Source organism: Aegilops tauschii, chromosome 3, assembly GCF_002575655.3.
Source record: "Aegilops tauschii subsp. strangulata cultivar AL8/78 chromosome 3, Aet v6.0, whole genome shotgun sequence".
In the NCBI taxonomy this organism is placed as follows: domain Eukaryota; kingdom Viridiplantae; phylum Streptophyta; class Magnoliopsida; order Poales; family Poaceae; genus Aegilops; species Aegilops tauschii.
In genome coordinates, this window is record NC_053037.3 from 10324227 (window position 1) to 10337779 (window position 13553).

Consider the following 13553-nt stretch of genomic DNA (forward strand, 5'->3'; position numbering starts at 1 on the left):
CTACAGACTACAGACTACTCCATTGGAGAGCAGCAGCAGCAACATTACTCCCAGGGTAATTAAGAAAGACCAGTCTCTGTCATCCAATTTTCTACAGCGTTAATTTCAGTAATGTAAACGGCTGAGAGACCAAAAATCGACTCACGGGCACAGTTCTCTTCCATGCAGACATCGACTCAACTTTCTCTCTCTGCAACAATAACCATGTGCAATTTGCCAATCGAGCATTTGCCGCTTTAAAAAAAACCTAGAGCAACTTCCTGGAATACAGTTAGTTAAGACCAACCTGTTATTTGCAGTGCAGCAGTTATTTCCATCAGCCTCATTAATTTCCTGCTATTAATCTCAAGGCAAATAAAAGAAAAAGGGAGGGAGCACGGGCAGATCATGATCATATTAGGTCGATGGCACTATCGTGCTCTTCAAACCAAAGCTGAGAAGCACACTTAAACACACAAGTTTTGGCGATACTTGGGACTGAAAATCTGAAATTGTCACGGCCGAAGAGAAGAGCTGCCAAACACAACTACATACATAAACCAAAGGACCACAAAATCCGACTTGAAATAATACTAGCTAGGGTATTCAAAAGCATCTTGCTACATTCGAAACTTAGCTAGACTAAGGCAGATGCATTTAGTAAAGTTCCTTCATATAACATAAACTCTGCCGACCACATTGAAAGCACGATGAACTCATTATCAGGAAAGTAGTACAGCAGCAGCTCTTTCCTCCCCTGGAGAACACAAAAGCGTTAATCTCTAAGTAACCCAATACAGATAAAGATAAAAATCTAGCAGAAGCACCTACGCAACTTTTTAGTGTATGAAAAAAAATGTATGTACAAAATCATGATCAGCTCAGCAATATTAAGAAGTGTTGTACTGCTGTACCATATCCCCTCAAGAAAAGATGAGCTATATCTCCTACGAATGCCGATGACAACAACAGCGAAAAGCCTTCAGCCTTTTCCACACAAATTTGTTGGGTGGTGGAGTTGAATGACGTGGCTGATGTTTGAAATAATAAAATGGCAACTAATAGTATATTGCTCTCAGCTTATAGAACACGAAACAGCTAAAAGAAGTAATTATTTACTTGCCATCACCCCCATTTTACTTGTTTTCTGTGCTATTAGCATGTGTGAATCCGAATAGCGAATGGGTTAGTACTTTCAGGGTGCATGCTACTCACATTGACTGCCAGATATTACTCATGCAACATTTCAGCTCCATCACATCCACGAGCAATGGCTGCGCCCAAATGCATACGCATGAGATGAAAATAGTGAGCCTGTTAAATAGATAAATTGACAAATATAGGAAAGAGACAGTCTTGACAAGTGACAAAGAAAACTACTATTCCGGCAAGTACGGTTTGAACGGAAGTTCTATTATGCAGTTAAGAAAAATAACAAGATTAAAAGAACTGGATAGAAAAAAAATAGCTAGCTGAGGTTCCAAACATGCCGAATGACTAACCACTTGAGATTTGAATTCACACTGTTACTCATTTCGTTCGACATTCTGCTTGTTATCTCCCAAGGATGAATGCAACTATATTGAGTGATAACACCAAAAATAAGGGTATAAGCTTGTGTATCTAGCATACGAACAGTGGAGACAACTATATGGAATGATAAACAGGACAGCTGTGAGTGCATCTATATGTAGCAAATGTATTCAAGCATCCATGTACAAAACATCACAATATTAGGTTACTCCTACGATATGAGGATTAAGGATGAAAAATCACCTGGCATATAGAAACTCTCGAAAGAATGATAATGATTTTTTGGGGGCCTTTCACAAAGTTTTCTAGATTGCATCAACTTTAGTTGAACCATATAGACACCGTCGTCCATATATAAAAGTATTCCATCAGTATCCTCAGCATATCCCAGTATACATATTAACCTTGCCTTCTTTCCTTCAATCTGAGCATGTAACCCATGAATGTTATGCATTTCAATGGTCTGCCACAACAACCATTTGTTAACACTCTGGGAATTGACCTCCTTTTGCCACATTTGAATGGTATGGCCATTATCAGACAATATGGCAAGACCAACGGCGCCATCCACAGCCTGAATGATCTGATGGCTGCCATTGTGGTAGCAGACATCATTTGTAATGGGAGGCGCTCTGATCACAGCTAGGTTGTGCCCATCCAAATCAAACCTAAGTATGTAATCTCCACCTCTGCACAGCCAGTAAAGTGCATTACCAATAAGTGAAGCATGACTATCAGTATGACAAAACTTAGGTGGAGTCGGTGTTGAGATGAGGTCGCTCCATACATCGGTCTCTGAGGAGTAAACATGTGCAAAGGCGGGCTGTGGACCTCTGATGCTCAAGTACAGCAGGACCAGGGCTCAAGTGGCAGCTTCCGTGCACGTGGTCATGGTCAGCAGCAGCGCAGAGCACCGTCCCGGTGATGAAGCTGTCCCCTTTCAACTTGGGCGGAAAGGGCACACAGAGCTTGGTCCCGGTGATGGGTGCAATGACAATAAGCACTTTGTGCAGCGAGTCTATGACGAGGACGCGGCCGTGGCGGCACCCGAGCAGCCGACCGGTGCCGCCGCAAATGTTGTGGAGTCGCAGGTTGAAGCGCCGACTGGGGATACGGTCGGGAGGGCCCATGGCGGGTTTGAACAGCAAACCATCCCCGTCTTGTACGAAGAAACCGAGGAGTGGCGGCTTCCGGTGGTGTTGACAGAAGCGGCGGTGGAACCTTGGGTCGGTGACAGCGCATCGCCACCGCTTGCAGACGACGGAGGCGCGTGGAAAGGAGGAGGGATGCGGCGGGAGACGGAGGAGGATCTCCCACAGAAGATCTTCGACCTCAAGCGGCGAGGACAGCCCCGCCGGCGAGCTGCCGCGGCGGCGACGACGACTGCGGCCGGATGCCTCCTCACCCGCGTGGATCTGTGGACGGAGGAACGCGCTGCGCCGTCGAGCCACTCCGGCTACCTCCTCGCTCGCCTGGGCCTGGGGACGGAGGCGCGGGCTGCGGCGGCGGGCCACTCCGTCGCTCGCGTGGATCTGGGGAAGGAGCCGCGTGCTGCGGCGGCGGACATCGGCGGCGGCGTTCATCGGCGGCGGCGCCAAGACCTAGACCTAGCGAGCTGGCCAGAGGAGATGAGTGGGGAGTGGCGTCGATTTGGTCCCGTCCGTCTGCTGCTTTTCTTCTTCTTCTTTTCTCCAAGCAACATCTCAATTGTACAATTTCCTTACAAGATGTTTTTTTTTTTCATTGACGGCGATTTTCTCACCAGTTGTTAATTCTTTATCTCACTTATTAATTAGCTTTCTTCACGTTGATGTGTGTCCACAAGAAGAATGGTCGTTGCCCAAGGCAAAGTATGCAAGTACGACACAACAACAACAGGGGCTCCAAAATGATGGCTAGGTGAACATTTTGGAGTATGCTTAGAAGGATGTCGATTTGCGGAGGAGTTCGCCAAAAGGGGATGAAGAGTCGAGCATGGATGGTCGGACCACATGACCAGCACGAGGGGAGCACATGGCAGTGTTGTGACGCCATTAGGCAGCGTTGTCAAACCCCTCAACAATACCATCATCATCATCGAGGATAAGTCTCCACTGCGGTGCCTCCGGGAAGTTGTCACGAAGACCACATGCGCCCATCATCGCTGACCTTTCGATCAGAACATAGGAGGACATAAGGTTTCCTGCAACAATGACTTTATGAAGTTAATAACGCCCTCGGGTGTCGCCGCTGGAGCCGCCTAGAGCCAGCTGGAACTTATGCCCAACAGTACCGACATCCTTCGAAATCCCAACACATCCTTCATGAAGCTTCAGTTGAGGTTAGCATTGTGAATGTGGGGTTCTTCTACGACCTCTCCCGCAAGATAGAATGGAGACAGGTGGCCGACCACAAGATTCAAAGATGACCCGTCAAGACTTCATTGCGCTAATCAAGACAAAGCTCCGGTCAGAAGGCGGTTGAATTCCATACGAGCTTGACAGGAGGCCCAGAAGATTCCAGACTTGACGGGCATGCTCAAGACTCTCTGACCGAGGCAACCTCTAGGTCGGTTAGGCATTTCTATGACCATAAACCTTGTCCCCTTTATAAGGTGAGGCCTAGGGAGCAGTCGAGGCATTAAACAATCTCCACCTTAGTCTCTAGATTTAACTCCACATCGAGTAGAACCCCTTCATACTTGGAGACCTATACATCAATCAAATCCAAACAGGATTAGGGCATTACCTCCATGATAAGGGCTCGAACCTAGGTAAATGCTTTGTGTGCAATCCCCTCCGATACATTTTGTCTCGCTCACCACCCTATAGGGACTACTAATGGTTTTCAGTCCCGTCAATTGTAACCCTAGAAAAATAGCCAACAACCGGGGGGGGGGGGGGGGGTCATCATACATACCGACGGCTTGCATCACAGCACAATTGGATCCACATCGTAGCTTGAATCTCCCAAACCCTAGAAGAAACCAACCAAAAACCATGAAGAATAGGCCGATTAAACCAAGACTAGAGAACTTGAATGGAGGAGGATGAGAAAGAGGAACGCCATTGACACCATACCGCTCGCGTGACAAAGATAAGGGAGAAGAATCCTTTGGAATGATGGGAATGGAGAAGAAGAAAGGAGGAGGAGACGACACACGTTTAGGGGAGGAGAAGGAAGAAGAAAGAAGACACCCGCTCGCCTCGCCACGAAGAGAAGAAGCAATCATGTCCAGTAATGACCCAACAAGAAAAAAAATCTTGAGGCAAGAGGAGCTATCATCTCAGTGATCTCACAATAGGTGAGATATAGTGCGCACGTATCAGACGTGGGAGCTATATCTCACCTACTGCATGGTACTCCGTCTTATAGTAGGTGATCGCCACATGGCAAGCCTAATATGGTTTCCTCAAGGAGCGGTTTTAGTAAGTTTCTATGAGTGGTTGAGATTGGTTTTAGAAGCTTTTGAGCGGTTTTTTAATATATATATATATATATATATATATATATATATATATATATATATATATATATATATATATATAGGGATCGACTATTCGTCACCCTGGGTGAGCAATAGTTATTCTTCACCCGCCTATATATAATGGATTTTACCACCAATGCACCGTAATTTTACGTTCCGTAAGTTATGTCTTATTTCTGACGTAGAAACAGACCGTAAGAAAATATATAATCGTCGTAAAAAATATTTTATGTTATGTAAAATTACAAATATAAAAACATAGTGTAAAATACACATAAACTGCAAATTTTCTTGTCTTATTACCTATATATTTATTTTTTATGCCAAATTTTACGTAGTGAATCAATAGGAATGTTACTATTTGAATTCCAAATGTAATTTAATTATGAAATAGTCGTAAGGTTACCTCGGGTGAAGAATAACTTATTCTGCACCCTAGGTGATGAATAGCATCACTATATATATAGTATCTTGAGATTTGTATGTTGTATGTAGTATCTACCAAATCAGAGAGTATGTACGCGTAGTATGTAGTATATATAGTGCTTTTCAGGTAGTATGCATCGTATTTTCAGTATGCTCCATTTTACGTACAAATATATATGTATTTCATAAATATAATAAAACCATGGGCCAACTTGCAATTTTTTCATGTTATGCACTTTGGGTTATCTTATATATAGTATAGGAACATATATAGAATGATAAAGTAGTATATATAGTACCATAAGGTAGTATATGAGACATGTGGGGTAACTACCACCGGGTGATAGGATGTATTTTCCCTATATATATATATATATAGGGAAAATCTATTCTACCACCTGGGGGTAGTTACCCCACATGTCACATATACTACCATGTGGTACTATATATACTATTTTATTATTTTAAATATGTTCATATACTATATCTAAGATATTTCAAAGCAAGTTACATGAAAAAATTGCATACGAGCCCATAGTTTTTGTTATATCTGTGAAATACGTACATATTTGTACGTAAAAAAGAGCATACTCAAAACATGGTATATACTACCTAAAAATTAGTATATATACTACCTAATCATTGTTATATACTACATACTACACGTACATACTCTCGGTTTCGTCAGATACTACATATAACATACAAAACGCAAGTGGTGGTAACTACCACTGTTTGTAGGAAACATTTGCCAGTTTTCTGTGTTGGCTTTCGCCGGTTCTTATTTTGGTTTTCAGTTTTCTGTGCTTCTTTACATTTTGTTTTGTTTTTGGATTTCCTTCTTTCATTTTCAGTACATGTATAGTTTTTCAATACGTGTTTTAATTTTTTTTCTTAACATCTAGAACATCTTTTTGATACACGTTGAACAATTTCCAAATACACAATGAGCATTATTTTCACATACAGGTTTTGAACTATTTTTCTGAATATGTGCTAAACATTTTTTCAAACACAACTTGAACTTTTTCTTTGGATGATATGAAACATTTTTAAACCATGTAAACATCTTTTACATTGTATAAACATTTTTCTGAAATTTCACAAACATATTTTTGAAACACATAAACATTTTGAAAAAATGTTACGTACATTTTTTGAAGGACACTAACATTTTTTAATATTGTTTAAATATGTTTTATGAACATTTTTTTAGTGCTATCAACATTTTTTTTAAAGTTGCGTAAACATTTTTAACACTACATGGGCATTTTTAATATGCAATGCACGTTTTAAAATTGATTTTTTTCATTTCATAAATATAAATCAATGCAATAAAAAACCAGCAGTCCATCAGTGTTGGGCCGGCTCATTAAAGACACGCTAATCAACAAGTACTCTTTCGAAAGCCCCCAAAGGTCACTAGACGCGCTCTCAACCGCTGCACGTCACCACCACAAATGACCAATACAGTGGTGCAGGCCAGAGTGGAGCGACCAACTCATTGGTTGCAGCCGCCTATGGGCACCTCCAAAATAAATGTTGATGCGGCCTGCATGGGAAATTCAAGTGTTGGTTGTAGCGGCGGTGTGTAGGAACAGGGAGGGGCTCTTTCTCGGTGCATCCACTATTGTGGTCAAGGGTATCTCCGATCCTACGACACTAGAAGCCATGGCAGTCAGAGAATCTATGGCACTAGCAAAGGACCACCAATCGCATGCTATTCACGTGGCGACTGATTGCATTCTAGATCGCAACCTGCATCTACGCATAGCACGGCTCATGATGCCACTGTAGGGTAACGCAGCAGAAAACAAAAAATTTCGACCTACGCACCAGCCCAGGACCACTATGGAGAATGCATACAAGGTTTGATCTTTTCGTTACCGACTCATAGCGCAGCGGAAGTAGAGTCGATGACGATCGGCGGTGCAGATCCACGCAGCTAGGATTTACAACCTCCCAACCGCGAGGATGTACTCCCGCATCTGCCCAACGGACAGCCCTCCGGGAGGCGGTCGGACAGTCCCTCGGACGGTGTCGCGGGCAGCCCTTCGGGAGGCACTCTCAAAACTCAGAAGGTCACTTGGACAGCCCTTCGGGAGGACTCATAGAATTTGGACCGTCACTTGGACAGCCCTTCGGGAGGCACTCTCAAAATAGCCCCTCGGGCGTAAAGATCGAAACTACGACCTCTCTACGGGGTTGCACACATATGGTGTCATCTATCTAGCAGGGCTTCGCCGTCTAGAGCTAGTTCCTGCCGGAACCCAGACAACCTTTCGGCTCTACGAAACTATTTCGCTGGGAGGGAGGGGGAGAGCCAGATCATGCATGGCATTTGTATAGCAAGAGTGTCCCTTTAGGCAGCCCCCTCCACCCCTATTTATAGGCCAAGCCCAAGGGTGGCTTCTCCAAGAAGCCAAGGGGATAATACAGAAAGGCCCTCAAGGTGGCTTCTCCAAGAAGCCAAGCAAAAAGCACTTTCACTATTCATGATGACATTTTTCAGCGTCTGTTCGAACTGAAAATATTTATGTGGGCTCAGAACATTTCTAGTACCCACTAAAATAATTTTTGATGCGTTCCGAAACAATTTCGGTTTTGTGATTTTCATCTGCGCAAAGCAAACAAGAATGCGTTTTCACTATTCATGAAGACAATTTTTCGCGTCCATTAAATCCAAAAATATTTCTATGGGTCTTAGAATAATTCCAGTACCCACTAAAATGATTTTGGATTCGTTCCGAAACAATTTCAGATTAGTGAATTTCATCTGCGAAAAGCAACCAAACCGGTACCGACAGCTCCGGAACATTTCCATTGTCTCCGAAACTTTTTCGGCAAATTTCTCACAGACTCCTTGTCTAGTATTCAGCAGATAGATGACCCTTAACCGTGTGACCCTATAGGTTTGGTGAAGGATAGATATGACCAGAACACTTTTCGATCAATGATCAACATCGAAGCCGTGGACACCCATATTGACCCCTATACCCACACGAATGAATATTCGAGTGAACCTCCAGTTGCCGTGTGCTCTTCCTGTTGCTTCGTGATATGTTACAAATACCCAAGGTGAGACATGTTGGCATCCCCGTGGATCAACAACTTGTCCACTATGCCTGTTACCTCGTTATCGGTATTGTTCTCTTTTCTCATTCCCGTGTTCCGGCATCCCCGTGATCGAATCACAAAGTGTCTGGCCAGACAATGATGGATACTGTAACACCGAGAGGGCCCAGAGATATCTCTCCATCGTCGGAGGAGCAAATCCCAATCTTGAGCTATCAAGTTACTTGACATACTTTTCCATGAACCCGTAAGCCGCCGTAATAGCCACCCATTTACGGATGACGTTTAACAAACCCCAAAGTTCATGAAGCAAGCATGAAGAAACTAGATACTCTCATGGTCTAAGGAATCATGCAAACGTTAACCATGTCTGTGTTATGTACCATTAACTTGTGACAAATGAATTTCATAGCATAACATCAATCCGGGTCGATTCAACACAAATGCTCTCTTAACATTGTGCCCTCAAAGTTGCTGGCATAGACATGCCCATGATCACAAAAACAGAACCATCATGTAACACTTGAGCTAGTCTTAGAGGCCAGACTGAGAATACTTCTTACCGTTTATTATTCCACACGTGCATATGAGTCTTCCTCCGAGCCTCGTGTTATTGCAGACTCGAGAACCATAGCAGTTATAGCATGGAACATAAACATAATTATGAACTTGGAGATAAATAATATCATTTATTATTGCCTCTAGGGCATATCTCCTACAGACTCCCACTTGCACTAGAGTCAATAATCTAGTTAATGCTAATGCACTTTAAACCTATGGCATACTGGTGTAAAAAATGCTTCACATGTGGTATAGCCTGATGTCCATCGGATCTGACAACTTCAGCTCCGTGTGTATCTCTGCATATCCTCGTGTTTTCACGCTTTCAAAAAATTCATATTTTGTGCGGACTTGGCTTTCTATATATGTGAATCATTGGTCGAAACCTGATTCCTCATACTGAGTTATGGAGCAACTATCCGCAATAGTGCCCCATTGACCAAAGCCTTCTTGGAACCATACTAAGTTCATGAATGAACTATATGATTCAACATCTTTGTCTTTGTCACTTTTAAAGCAGCAACATACTTCGCCTCTGTTATAGAATTCGCCACAGTAACTTGTTTGGAACAATTTCCAACTAACTGCACCACCATATTGTGTGTTACACAAAACCCTCAATTTAAATCAAAAATCGCATGGAGAAATGATGAAGATAGTATCGATGTAACCTTTTACAACGAACTCTTGATGATCTCCACTTGCGAGAAAACATGTCATCGAAGCCGTGCGCCGGTAACTTCATCATCACCGTTACCACGCCGTCGTGCTGACGGAACTCTCCCTCGGCCTCAACTGGATCAAGAGTTCGATGGACGTCACCGAGCTGAACGTGTGCTGAGCGCGGAGGTGCCATACGTTCGGTGCTTGGATCGGTTGGATCGCGAAGACGTTCGACTACATCAACCGCGTTATTAAACGCTTCCGCTTTCGGTCTACGAGGGTACGTGGACATACTCTCCCTGCTCGTTGCTATGCTTCTCCTAGATAGATCTTGCGTGATCGTAGGTAATTTTTTTAAATACTACATTCCCCAACAGTGGCATCCGAGCCAGGTCTATGCATAGATGTCATATGCACGAGTAGAACACAAAGAGTTGTGGGCGATAATAGTCATACTGCTTACCAGCATGTCATACCTTGATTCGGTGGCATTGTTGGATGAAGCGGCTCAGACCGACATTACGCGTACGCTTACGCGAGACTGGTTCTACCGACGTGCTTCGCACATAGGTGGCTAGTGGGTGTCTGTTTCTCCAACTTTAGTTGAATCGAGTGTGACTACGCCCGGTCCTTGTTGAAGGTTAAAACAACAAACTTGACAAAAAATCGTTGTGGTTTTGATGCGTAGGTAAGAACGGTTCTTGCTAAGCCCGTAGCAGCCACGTAAAACTTGCAACAACAAAGTAGAGGACGTCTAACTTGTTTTTGTAGGGCATGTTGTGATGTGATATGGTCAAGGCGTGATTATATAAATTGTTGTATGAGATGATCATGTTTTGTAACACAGTTATCGGCAACTGGCAGGAGCCATATGGTTGTCGCTTTATTGTATGGAATGCAATCGCCATGTAATCGCTTTACATTATCACTAAGCGGTAGCGATAGTCGTGGAGGCAATAGTTGGCGAGACGACAACGATGCTTCGATGGAGATCAAGGTGTCAAACTGGTGACGATGGTGATCATGACGGTGCTTTGGAGATGGAGATCAAAGGCACAAGATGATGATGGCCATACCATATCACTTATATTGATTGCATGTGATGTTTATCCTTTATGCATCTTATTTTGCTTAGTACGGAGGTAGCATTATAAGATGATCTCTCACTAAATTTCAAGGTACAAGTGTTCTCCCTGAGTATGCACCGTTGCTACAGTTCGTCGTGCCGAGACACCACGTGATGATCGGGTGTGATAAGCTCTACGTTCACATACAACGGGTGCAAGCCAGTTTTGCACACGCAGAATACTCGGGTTAAACTTGACGAGCCTAGCATATACAGATATGGCCTCGGAACACTGAGACCGAAAGGTCGAGCATGAATCATATAGTAGATATGATCAACATAGTGATGTTCACCATTGAAAACTACTCCATCTCACGTGATGATCGGACATGGTTTAGTTGATATGGATCACGTGATCATTTAGATGACTAGAGGAATGTCTATCTAAGTGGGAGTTCTTAAGTAATATGATTAATGAACTTTAATTTATCATGAACTTAGTCATGATAGTATTTGCACAACTATGTTGTAGATCAATAGCTCGCGATGTAGCTCCCCGTTTATTTTTTGATATGTTCCTAGAGAAAAACTATGTGGAAAGATGATAGTAGCAATGATGCGGACTAGGTCCGTGATATGAGGATTATCCTCATTGCTGCACAGAAGAATTATGTCCTTGATGCACCGCTAGGTGACAGACCTATTGCAAGAGAAGATGCACACGTTATGAACGTTTGACAAAGCTCGGTATGATGACTACTTAATAGTTTAGTGCACCATGCTTTACGGATTAGAACTGGGACTTCAAAAACATTTTGAACACCACGGAGCATATAAGATGTTCTAAGAGTTGAAATTGGTATTTCATACTCATGCCCATGTCGAGAGGTATGAGACCTCTGACAGTACTTTGTCGACAAGATGGAGGAGAATAGCTCAACCAGTGAGCATGTGCTCAGATTATCTGGGTACTACAATTGCTTGAATCAAGTGGGAGTTAATCTTCCAGATAAGATAGTAATTGACAAAGTTCCCTAGTCACTATCACCAAGTTACTAGAACTTAGTGATGAACTATAATATGCAAGGGATGACGAAAGTAATTCCCAAGCTCTTCGCGATGCTGAAATCGGCGAAGGTAGAAATCAAGAAATAGCATCAAGTGTTGATGGTTAACAAGACCACTAGTTTCAAGAAAAGGGCAAAGGGAAGAAAGAGGAACTTCAAAGAAGAATAGCAAGCAAGTTGCTGCTCCCATGAAGAACCCCAAAGCTAGACCCAAGCATGGAACTGAGTGCTTCTACTGCAAAGGAAATGGTCACTGGAAGTGGAACTGCCCTAGATACTTGGCTGATAAGAAGGATGGAAAGTGAAAAAAAGTATATTTGATATACATGTTATTGATGTGTACTTTACTAGTGTTTATAGCAACCCCTCAGTATTTGATACTGGTTTAGTTACTAAGAGTAGTAACTAAAAACAGGAGTTGTAGAATGAACACAGACTAGTTATGGGCAAGGTGACGATGTGTGTTGGAAGTGATTCCAAGGTTGATAAGATCACCATCGCACACTCCCTTTACCTTCGGCATTAGGGTTGAACCTAAAATAAATGTTATTTGGTGTTTGCGTTGAGCATAATATGATTGGATCATGTTTATTGCAATACGGTTATTCATTTAAGTCAAAGAATAATTGTTATTCTATTTACATGAATAAAACCTTCTGTGGTCATACACCCAAGGTGAATGTTTTATTGAATCTCGATCGTAGTGATACACATATTCATAATATTGATGCCAAAAGATGCAAAGTTGATAATGATAGTGCAACATATTTGTTGCACTGCCGTTTAGGTCATATTGGTGTAAAGCGCATGAAGAAACTCCATGTTGATGGGCTTTTGGAATCACTTGATTACGAATCACTTGATGCTTGCGAACCATGCCTCATGGGCAGATGACTAAGACTCCGTTCTCCGGAACAATGGACCGAGCAACTGGCTTAGTGGAAATAATACATATTGATGTATGCGATCCGATGAGTGTTGAGGCTCGCGGCGGGTATCGCTATTTTCTGACCTTCACAGATGATTTGAGCATATATGGGTATATCTACTTGATGAAACATAAGTCGGAAACATTTGAAATGTCCAAAGAATTTCAGAGTGAAGTGGAAAATCATCGTAACAAGAAAATAAAGTTTCTATGATCTGATCGTGGAGACAAATATTTGAGTTACGAGTTTGGTCTTCATTTGAAATGATGTGGAATAGTTTCGCAGCTCACGCCACCTGGAACACCACAGCGTAATGGTGTGTCCGAATGTCATAACCGTACTTTATTAGATATGGTGCGATCTATGATGTCTCTTACCGATTTATAACTATCGTTTTGTTGTTATGCATTAGAGACAGCTGCATTCACGTTAAATAGGGCACCATCTAAATCCATTGAGACGACACCATATGAACTGTGGTTTGGCAAGGAACCTAAGCTGTCGTTTTTAAAGTTTGGGTCTGCGATGCTTATGTGAAAAAGCTTCAACCTGATAAGCTTGAACCCAAATCGGAGAAATGCGTCTTCATAGGATACACAAAGGAGACTGTTGGGTACACCTTCTATCACATATCCGAAGGCAAGATCTTTGTTGCTAAGAGTGGATCCTTTCTAGAGAAGGAGTTTTCTCGAAAGAAGTGAGTGGGAGGAAAGTAGAACTTGATGAGGTAGTTGTACCTTCTCCCGAATTGGAAAGTAGTTCATCACAGAAATCAGTTCCAGCGATTC

At 42.7% G+C, this 13553-nt stretch overlaps 1 long non-coding RNA gene across 1 annotated transcript; it reads right to left on the reverse strand.

The window, feature by feature from the left end:
- Positions 1–396: 396 nt before the first annotated feature.
- LOC109738575 (uncharacterized) lies at positions 397–2777 on the reverse strand. The gene is made up of 3 exons (XR_002226846.3): positions 1756–2777; positions 1195–1253; positions 397–736 (listed from the first exon to the last, which is right to left on the reverse strand). It is a non-coding gene; the product is annotated as an uncharacterized lncRNA (long non-coding RNA).
- Between the last annotated feature and the right edge of the window lie 10776 nt (positions 2778–13553).